The sequence below is a fragment of the Raphanus sativus genome, unplaced genomic scaffold (genome assembly GCF_000801105.2).
Source record: "Raphanus sativus cultivar WK10039 unplaced genomic scaffold, ASM80110v3 Scaffold2477, whole genome shotgun sequence".
In the NCBI taxonomy this organism is placed as follows: domain Eukaryota; kingdom Viridiplantae; phylum Streptophyta; class Magnoliopsida; order Brassicales; family Brassicaceae; genus Raphanus; species Raphanus sativus.
The window spans coordinates 7501-15337 of record NW_026617785.1 but is presented as its reverse complement, the minus strand read 5'-3'; the positions used below and the strand labels follow the sequence as shown (position 1 = coordinate 15337).

General features: G+C 45.8%; 1 long non-coding RNA gene across 1 annotated transcript in view; it reads left to right on the top strand.

The window, feature by feature from the left end:
* LOC130505665 (uncharacterized) overlaps positions 1 to 7837 on the top strand; it is a 9158-nt gene continuing 1321 nt past the window's right edge. Inside the window, exon 1 of the long non-coding RNA XR_008941765.1 lies at positions 1 to 71. This is a non-coding gene — a long non-coding RNA (uncharacterized LOC130505665). The remainder of the gene's footprint in view (positions 72 to 7837) is intronic.

The window sequence follows — 7837 nt, the reverse complement described above, 5'->3', positions numbered from 1 at the left end:
GCGCGGCGGTCGCTGCAAAACCTAGGGCGCGAGCCCGGGCGGAGCGGCCGTCGGTGCAGATCTTGGTGGTAGTTGTGAGGGATTAAACTCACCTCCTGATTTTAGGTCAGGTTAAGATTTAGGAAAAGGTTAGGGAAAGATAACGTGGGCTGAATCCCGTAAGAACTTATAGAATGAATGATGATTTTATTGATGATTTTGGTAAAGAATGGTTACAAGGAATGTTTATAACGTTTACAAAGAGATAATAGTATTTAAGAGCTAATGTGTATGAATCGTAGAGAATGCAGATCCCCTGATCATTGTTTGATGTCTTCTTTAAATAGCCTCAGGTCCCGTCGGTTGCTACCAACAGGTTCCCGAGATCCTCTCCGTGATTTGTGGGATTTGTAACAGCTTCCCTTTGACCGGGTCCTGCGCCTATTTATTTGTCCACGAGCTACCTCTTTGACCGGGTCCTGCGTCTGTTTACTTGTCAACGAGCTGCCTCTTTTCCTTGACCTCTCTGATGAACATCTCCAGCTCACAGCCTCCGGATCTGACTTAGCTGTTTTTGAAGATTGAATTCATGATGGGCCTTTCTCGGCCCGTTATCATTTCTTATTGTCTATCACTAGCTAGGGGGTCATATTTGGGCCCAACAGTTGCCCCCAGCTTTCGAGATAAGATTTCTTATCTCGGAAGCTAGACCTAGCCGGCGAGCATCAATCTTTTTGTTGAGATCTTGAGCAACAGTTATCTTTATTGAAGATTTCCTTTGCTTAATCTGATGGCTACGATTGCGTATGAAAAGGCGCAAGTATCCGACTTTTCGGCCAGCAAGCTTTCCATTCCTCAATTCTCAGAGAGTTCAGGTACTTTCGAGACTAACATGTTTAATCTATCCTTTTCCAGAGAGTATGTTTCTAACTTAAGTTTGCTGTGCCCTGATTCAGCTCCAGTCGAGACGTCCAAGATGGGCGATGACAAGGAGGCAGATGAGGGAGATCCAGCCAAAGAAAGTGATCCAGTCGAGGGAGACAAGGATGTCGGGATGAGCTCCCGTGATAATGATGTCTAAGAGCTGTGGCTCTTTTTGAATTGTAATGTTGCTTTTCATGACTTTTGCCCAATGGGCTTTGTTTATGTTTCAGACTTATAGCCTGAGGAGGCTTTTAAAACCTTGACTTGTTTTAGGGTCTTCTGAACCCTCGTTAGCCTGGGGAGGCTTTTAAACCCTTTTATTCGAATTTCGGTTTTGTTTTTCGTATTAAGTCATTTGACTTTGTTTGATCGTTTCTTGGATGAGATTGACTTTTGTCAAGTGGTAGTTTCGGTTAGGATATGTATCGTGATTATTAGATACAATGTCCAATGACTTATCAGGTCTCGAAGATTTCGAGTGTATTCGATTACGAGGATTCTTAGAAGGAGTTCCTGATACGTTGCGCTTAGCTTTGGATCCTTAGGAACCTGAGCTGCTCTGTAGACCTTAGGAGTGGTTCCACGGGAACCTGAATTCGCTTGTGGGATTTTAAGACCCATTGAAGTTTCGCTTAGGATTTTAAGACCTTTTGAAACTTGATAAGGATTTTAAGACCTTTAGGTTACTAAGGGTTTTAAGACCTTAGGTTTTTGATAAGGATTTTAAGACCTTTGAGGTTACTAAGGATTTTAAGACCTTAGGTTTTTGATAAAGATTTTAAGACCTTTGAGGTTACTAAGGATTTTAAGACCTTAGGTTTTTGATAAGGATTTTAAGACCTTTGAGGTTACTAAGGATTTTAAGACCTTAGGTTCAGGATTCCGGGATCCTGAGTTCGTTTGGAATTTTTGATGAGCTTAGGTCCCGACTTTGGGAAACCTGAATTTGTTTGAAGGATTTTAAGACCTTGGGTTCAGATTTATGGAGATCTGATTTTGTTTGAAGGATTTTAAGACCTTCGAGAGCATTAAGGGTTTTAAGACCCTAGGTCCAGGTTCTTAGTGACCTGGGTTGATCCGAAGATTTTAGGTTCAGGCTCTTGGAGACCCAAATTGTTAAAGAGTCAAGGTATCGAAGATAATTGCTTTATTGATAACAGAATACATGGTATCATAATAATCACACAATTGCCTGTTTGAGCTATGTGATTTTAATCAGACATATGCCCCCTTTGGTAATGGTGATCAGAGTTTTGAAATGAGATTGGAGTTGCACTCATAACACAATTGCCTACGTACCCAGTCAAGGGGTCAAGCCTAACGTAATTCGAGGAATTTAAGTACCTAATGATAGTATTTCTTCAGATTTGTGGCATTCCACGATCTGATTTCAGGTACCTCGGTTCGTACCTTCAGGAGCTTATATACGCCAGGTCGTACCACGTGGATAATCCGGTAAGGACTTCCCAATTGGTCCCTAGTTTTCCAGCATCTGGTTCCTTGGTTCCTTCGAAAACCTTCTTAAGTACTAGGTCACCTACAACGAATTGTCGGGACCTGACTTTGGGATTGTAATGTCGGGCCATTGCTTGCTGATAGTTTTGAATGCGAAGCAAGACTCGGTCTCGTCGTTCCTCGATTAAGTCGAGGCTATCTGATAAGAGCTAGTCATTAGCTTCGGGATCAGACGTACAGAGCTCCCGTCAGAGGCTCCCAGTGGAGGTTTCCGCCGGAACGACAGCTTTCATCCCGTAAGCTAAAGAGAAAGAGGTTTCCTCTGTAGCCTTTCTTGGGGTGGTTCGACATGTCCAAAGTACTTCAGGTATCTTTTCAGACCAGGTTTTCTTGTTGGTTCCAAGGCGTTTCTTGAGGTTTGCTAATATTGACCTATTATCAGCCTCCGCCTGACCGTTATCTTGAGGTCGTCGAGGTGTTGAGAAGGTAAGGCGGATGTTCCACATGTCGCAGAATGTTTTGAAGTTGCGAGAAATAAATTGTCCTCCGTTGTCGGTTACGATCTCATACGGGATGCCGTGGCGGCAGGCAATGTCTTTCCCCACAAATCCTTCGACTTCGAATCTAGTTATCTGTTGGAAAGCTTCAACCTCTATCCACTTCGTGAAGTAGTCTGTCAAGACCAAGAGGAAGCGTAGCTTCCGCCTTCCCCTTCCTGGCGTTATGAGTGGTCCTACGATGTCCATGGACCACCTCATGAACGAAGCGGATATTGAGGATAGTTTTTCCGCATGCTGATGTATAATCGGTGTATGCCTTTGGCATTTATCACATGAAGAGGAGTAAACCTCGCAGTCAGCGATCATGGTGGGCCAGAAATAGCCCTGTCTTTTGATTCGGATAGCTAGAGCTCTGCCCCCAGAGTGGTTTCCATAGGAGCCGTCGTGCATTTCTTTCATAAGATTGATAGCATCGAGGCCATGGACGCATTTTAGGTAAGGTCCGGAAATGCTTCGGTTATGGAGGGCTGACTCGATTATGCAAAATCTTGCGCTTAATGCTTTGAGTTTTCGGGCCTCCCACTTATTGGGGGGGGGGGATCTTACCCTCCAAGATGTACTGCATGATTGGTATTCTCCAATCCTCTCTCCTAATGATTTTGTCATGAAGAGATGAGGGCGGTTCTTGTTCAGGTCCCTAAGTGTCGTGACCTGATGTGTCTTGTTCAGGTCCCTGAGTGTCGTGACCTGATGTGTCTTGGTCGGATTAGGCTCGAAGGAGTCTGAATTCTGAGGAATATCTCCAGTTCTGGTGTTGTTCTCCGGAGTCTAGGTCGTTTCTTCGGATGCGCTTTCAAAAGCAGAACGACTCCTGGTCCTGGCTGCGTAGATAGGTGAATCCGAGGTCTGGATCTTGCCCCCGGAGGTATGCTTTTTAAAGCTACGAATTCTGGTTTTTGGGAACCAGTACGTTGTAAGAACTTGGGTTGCTACCGTCTGGGGGTAGCTACCTTTCGTTTGCTCTTTCGGCTTGCTATCGATCTCAGCTTTGGTAGCTATGTCGATACTTGGCTTTTCGATTCCCTCTACGGGAATGTTCCGTTTTACGAGGGGATCTGATGTTGACGCTAGAGCAGCCAGCGCGTCTGCTGAGGAGTTCTCTCCTCGTGGGATCCTCGTTAGTTCAAATATATTGAACTGCTTAGTGAGGTTCCGGACAACTTCTAGGTATGCCCCCATTCTTTCGTCCCTTGTTTCATACTCGCCGTGGAATTGGCTAGCTACTAGCTGTGAATCACTATAAGCGTTCAGCTCTCGAATTCCGAGGCTTAGGGCGAGTTTTAATCCTGCAATTAATGCTTCGTATTCAGCCTCGTTATTAGAAGTGCTGAATCCGAGCCTGTAGGATTGTTGGATGGTTTCTCCAGCTGAGGAGGTCAGCCTTAGACCGATGCCGGAACCTTGTCTTGGCGAGGCTCGTCAATGTACAGACTCCACTTCGGAGCTTCCGTTTCCAAGTCTAGTTGTTCGGAAGCTAGCTTGATTATGAAATCGGCAAGGACCTGAGCTTTTGCTGCTGCTCGAGGTCTATTCTCGATATCGTATTCACTGAGCTCTATTGCCCATTTAGCTAATCGTCATGATTGGCTAGGGCTGTACAAAATTGTTCGCAATGGTTGTGAAGTCATTACGACGATTGAGTGCGATTGGAAATAAGGTAACAATTTTCTGGCAGCTGTTACGACAGCTAGAGCTAGTTTTTCCATAGTAGGGTATCTAGTTTCGGCGTCTATCAGACTCTTGCTGGTATAATAGACAGGTCTTTGTTCGTTTTGCTCTTCTCGTACCAGCACACCACTAACTGCAGCGGTTGATACGGCGAGGTAAAGATATAGCGGTTCTCCCATACTGGTTTAGCCAGGATCGGAGGTTCGGAGAAGTAAGCTTTCAATTGTTTGAAGGCTTCCTCGCAGTTTTCGTCCCATAAGAACTTCTTATTATTTTTTAGAAGTTTATAGAATGGGAGGCACTTATCGGTGAACCTGGATATGAATCGATTTAATGCTGCGATTTGTCCAGTCAATCTCTGTACCTCTCTGGTTGTCTTAAGTGACGGCATTTCCAGAAAGGTAGCTATCTGTTTTGGGTTGGCTTCGATGCTTCTTTCGGTTACGAGGTAGCCGAGAACTCGCCTGAAGGTACCCCGAAGGTGCACTTGGCAGGGTTGAGCTTCATATCGTCAATATAGACCTCCATGGTTTTCCCGAGCTGGCCAGCAAACATTTTATTCACTAGCCTTTGATAGGTAGCTCCTGCATTTTTTAAATCGAATGGCATGACCTTATAGCAATAGGTCCCTCATTCAGTTATGAATGCGGTTTTCTTTTGATCGTCGGGATCCATCATGATTTGATTGTACCCTGAAAAGACATCCATGAAGGACAGGAGCTGGTGGCCAGCAGTGGCCTCGACCAAACGATCGATGTGAGGTAACGGGAAGCTGTCTTTGGGACAAGCTTTATTTAGGTCGGTGAAATCTACGCAGATTCTCCATTTCCCGTTCTTCTTTTTTACAACTACTGGATTAGCTAGCCAGTCTGGGTAATGGACCTCACGAATGGACCAAGCTTTCGTAAGTCGGTCAACCTCGTTGTTAACAGCTTGAGCCTTTTCTAGGCCTAGCTTGCGACGCTTTTGTTTAATCGGTTTGAAAGTGGGGTCTACATTAAGCTTGTGAGTAGTGACGTCGGCGTTTATACCCTTCATGTCCCTGGTGGTCCATGCAAAGGTTCCGACGTTGCTTTTTAGAAAGTCGATGAGCTCCTTCTTAGTCTCGAGAGGTAGCTCGAATCCGATACTCACTTGCTTTTAGGATTTGAGTCGTCGATACTAACTTGCTCGGTGAGGTTCTTAGGGGGACCTCGAATATTCTGTTGTATCTCACGACCCTCCTGGATCTGTAATTGCTATTGGGGTGATTCTTTGAGAATTTCGAATCCTCCCAGGTAACAGATCCTGGAGATCTTTTGGTTACCATGTACGGTAGATCTCCTTTCAGGTGTCGGGAATTTCACACATTGGTGATAAGTTGAAGCTACTGTTTCATCTTATGGATCCAAGGTCTTCCTAGGATCGCGTGAAACGGGGAAGGTCTGTCGATGACTACGAAATTCATCATTTTCATGATTCCGCCAGCTATAATTAGGAGCTTAATAGTTCCCAATGAGGTAGCTGTTTCTTCGGAAAAGCCTATGAGGCTAGCTTTCTGGTCGACGATTTCGTACCCATCTATTTCAGGAGACCTTTCTCGTTTCAGGAGACCTTTCTCGTTTCGGTGAGGTATTTCTGGGACCTCTTTTCTGGTAGGGCTGTGGTTTCTTGAGGTCCAAGCCCTTTATTTCTCTGGCAGCAAGTTTAACTGCCAGTTGTCGTTGGAGGTCCCAACATTTCTCGGTTGCGTGCCCTTTCCGATCATGGTAAGAGCAATGTTTGTTCTCATCATGTCCCAATGTTTGCTGCGGCGACCGGTTTTCCTTCCTTATCTTCCTAGATTGCATAGGAGTGTTCCCCCTGGGTCTAATTATTTCGAGAGTTTCCCTTTTTATGAGGTCCTCTTGCTTCCGAGGTTTCGTTTTTCGAATGACTCTGGGATTTTTTGTGGAGTTTATCCAGTGCAGCTGTTTCCTCTTCCAGGTTAACATATTTGGAGGCTCTATGAAGAGCATCGTCGATAGTTGAGGGAGGATTGAGCGTTAGCTCCGACCAAAGTTCTGATTTATACCAGAGACCTCTCCTGAGAGCCTCGATGACAACTAGATCATTGGGGTTCGAGAGCTTAGTTCTTACTGCTCTGAATTTTTTGATGTAGGCTCGTAGCGAGTCTCTCACTCCTTGTTTAATTTTCCAGAGGTCAGCCTCGGATGCTTGCTTTTAGGATGTGAGTCGAGTATTGCTTCATGAAGGCATTACTTAACTGGTCGAAACTGTCTATCGAATTTGGTTCAAGACCAGAGAACCATTTGAGGGCTGTTCCAACCAGATTTTCGGCGAATGTTCTGCAATAACCTGCATCACATTCTTCTTTCGTGAAGTGAGCCTTCACGATAGCTAGCCGGAAGGCTCTTAGGTAGGCCTTCGGGTCCAATGTCCCGTTGTATTCGGGGATCTTAATTTTTCGGGTATCTCTTACGTAAGAGCTGGCAATTCTGTCAGTGAATGGACTTCCACAGGTATCCTCAATCAAGCTCTCGATTTTGGGAGTTGAGCTCGTTGCCTTGTGGACTTGAGCTCCCAATTTTTGGAGAGCTGCGTGAGTTCGCTCCATATATCTGCGAATAGCCTCAGGTCCCTCTAAAGGAAGGACAGTCGGGTCATCATTAGGTACCTGACGGACAGGTCCCTGATGAAATCGTGTTCGATCATTCTCCCAGTCGCTTGGTGGGCTGTCTTACCCACCGGCCCTTGGGTTATTTTGACGAGTCGGGTTTGTGTGGCGAGCTGAAGGATCAGCATCCGTCCTTTCATCTGGGTTCGTGTTTAGGTTTCTGGCCTGAAACGCCGGAGCTGATGTTCTGCCCCCGGACGGATTGGATACTCCTTCTCCCAACCTAATGCTAGGTGGTGGAGGAGGTAAGCGAGCACTTCGACCAGTAACCTGATCGGATAAAAAGCTAGTTGATGCTAGGTTGCTTCCCATAGCGCTGGTGAGGGGTGGACTAAACACAGGCGATGTCCTATCACGAGGCGTTTGGAAAGCAGGTCCCTGTTCTCTTGAACCAGTGTTATCGAGAGAAAAGTCTAGATGTCCTCGAGGGAACGAGGGGTCAGTTATTCGATCCCGGAAGGTAACTCCCGAGCTCTGACGTTGCGGTGGTTGGGTTGTTGCGGTTAGAGATCTAGTGACCTCTTCGAATCGTTGCTGCCGAGCGGCTAGCTGTTGCATTGTACGCTCACGTTCTTGAGCTTTTTCTACCAGCTGC